Genomic DNA, 2,850 nt, shown 5'->3' with positions numbered 1-2,850 from the left:
ATAAAACTCGTATTGACCTGGATGGCGGCGGTTTGGCGGGGGGGGGGGGGGGGGGGAGAGTTCCCACAACTACTTTTTCGGTGATCATAGAAAGCTTGTAAACTGCACGTAAATGAATAGGTACTATGCTACAGATAAAAATATCTCTATAAAACACTTTCTTAACTTTGGCGGAAAAATAGAGGCGTAGACATATGACCCCGGTGTTTGTGCTAGATAAAAATGTTATCAAGTAGTTATGATCACCTGATACTTTTGGCATTCTCACACACCGAATGACATTAGTCATTCCGAATATTCTTGAGTCATGCATCAGATAAAAACGTTATCAGGCATCGTGAGATTAATAAATATTTTTTTCTTCCGATACTTATTTTCGAAGGCGGTAACCATTAGCATTGTACTAGTGCACATTTGAGTGAGCTCCAAATCGTGCGTGCTTTTTCTGTGCTTTTGGTGTATTGCGCCTACTACTTTTACCAGCATGAAAGTCAACCCAATCAACGTTATCAAATTGTTACTGGCTACATTTGAGGCTATGAACATTGCACAAACTCCTGTTAATAATGCAGAAATAGAGATGAAGGAGAATTTCGAAAAAATTTTAATCGATTCTATGCAAGATTACAACGGGATCGAGATGACACAGGAAGAAACTCTTGATTTTCAAGAACCATTTAAAGAGTTCGAAGCAATTGCTGTTGAAGATATCATATGGTAAAAGGATGATGATGTCGATTCCGACGCTTGTTCTAGTGACGATGAGCTGAGCTATGATTATAAAAAAAAAAACTGTTGAATATTGGAGATCTTGTAAAAAATGAATTACAGTGTTGAAACCGTCAAACAAAAATACAAATCTGTAAAATCCATACGGCAGTTACGACGCTGGGCACAACAACTGAACAAGGGTGGTACATATAAAGAAAAACTAGCTCGAATTTCTGAATACACATTACGGAATATGAAAACTGCTGTAGACGCTGGTGTCATTGTTCATGATATTGACCTTCGAAAGTGGGCTCCACAGGCACAGAAAGAAATAGGCCATGAAGATATACGATTCATAGCCTCTCATAACTGGCTATGGAAATTTAAGAAATCGCATCGCATTGTTTCCAGAAAAATTAATAAATTTATAACGAGAAAAATTGTGGAGGAAGAAGCGCTTCTGCAAACAAATGCGGACAAATTTGTTCAAGATGTTAAATTACTAATAGAAAAGTATGGGTCAAGCAATGTATATAATTCGGACCAAAGCGGTTTTCAACTGGAAATCCATTCAGCACGAACTTTAGCGATGGAAGGATCGAAAAAAGTTGAATGTGTTGTACAATCAGTGTCTTCAACGACCCATAGCTACACGATTCAGCCAACAATAAATGCCAACGGGAAACTACTTTCTCCACTATTCATAGTATTAAAGGAGGCAAAAGGTGAATTTGGACCAAGAGTAACGAACGAATTGTTTAAGCCAGATAACGTCATAGTAACAGCATCAAAATCTGGGAAACTTACTTCCGGTGCATATTATCGTTAAGGGTGCATCAACTTTTTCCAAAATATAGTTATAAATATATAATTTGTTATATGTTTACAGATCATTTTAAAATTTGGATGGAAAAAGTTTTTTTTCCGAATGTTGGAAGTGACAACGTATTACTGATTGATTCCTGGAGTAGACACTGCCCCAAAGTTGTACGTGAAGCCACCCCTTATGATAAAATAATCATCACAATGATTATCCCAAAAGGTACAATTGGAAAAATTCAACCGCTTGATGTATTTGGATTTAGGATATGGAAAAATTTTGTATGACATTTTTCAGATAGTGTTCTATTAGTGGATGCTGATATAAATTTACATTTGAGGAATAATATAATCAAACTACAATCTTTGGCCCACAATCAATTGTCATCTCCACGCTATATCAATCTTTTCAAATATTCATGGTTTAAAAGTAATTATATAACGGAAAAACCGGAATATTTCGAAAATCCTGTTGATTTTGGGTTCGGTCAATCAAAAACACACTGAAATACCTGGTTGCAATAATATAGCGATTATAAAATGTGCATGGTGCAAAAAATCTTTGTGTTTGAAACATTTTTTTGATGAATATCATTATTGTACAACGTATGAGCCATAATTGCTGGAAATCATAGGTTTTATTATATTTTATTTCGATATATGTACTTATCTAATAAAATCCGATTGTATACTATGAGACGGTTAATGAATTGTTAATGTGTATTGAAGTTTGATTTAAAAAAATGTTAGTTAGTAAACAAGATCAACAGCATGGAACTTATTCAGACTTCAAAGTTGAATCGTAGTAAATATCAAATGGCTCCCCTCCTCCTTCCCTTGCCCCGCCAAAATTGAGGTCAATACGATTATTATACATTCCTAAAATTATTAAATTCGTAATTTCGATGCAGAGCAACCAAATTGCACGAAATGCAGGGAGAAATTTTGAAATAGCGAATAAAGAGGAAAATCGAGTGGGGAAGATTCACCCTTTCAGAGTCTTGTATTGACTTCGATACCTCAGAAAATCTTGATTCGAAATTATTATAATATTTCGAATCAGCAAAAACATGCAAAACAGAAATAAGCCACATACAGTACGAAAATTCAAAAAAGGGGTAGTTTACCCCCTTAAGACTGCTATTTTGCAAAAATTCAAAAACACGTGAACTTTATTTTCATGTTTTCATAAAAATAGAACCCGTTTCATTCCATCATATTCGTTCCTTTTCATTGTGGCGTGAGAAACATAAGAATGTAAGGGTGGTTAACCCCCTGTTTTTTTTTTTTTCGTGCACAGGGTAAACTTTTTATCACTTC

Source organism: Venturia canescens, chromosome 5 (genome assembly GCF_019457755.1).
Source record: "Venturia canescens isolate UGA chromosome 5, ASM1945775v1, whole genome shotgun sequence".
Taxonomy (NCBI): Eukaryota; Metazoa; Arthropoda; class Insecta; order Hymenoptera; family Ichneumonidae; genus Venturia; species Venturia canescens.
The sequence above is the reverse complement of the archived record's forward strand: the minus strand, read 5'-3'. Positions refer to the sequence as shown.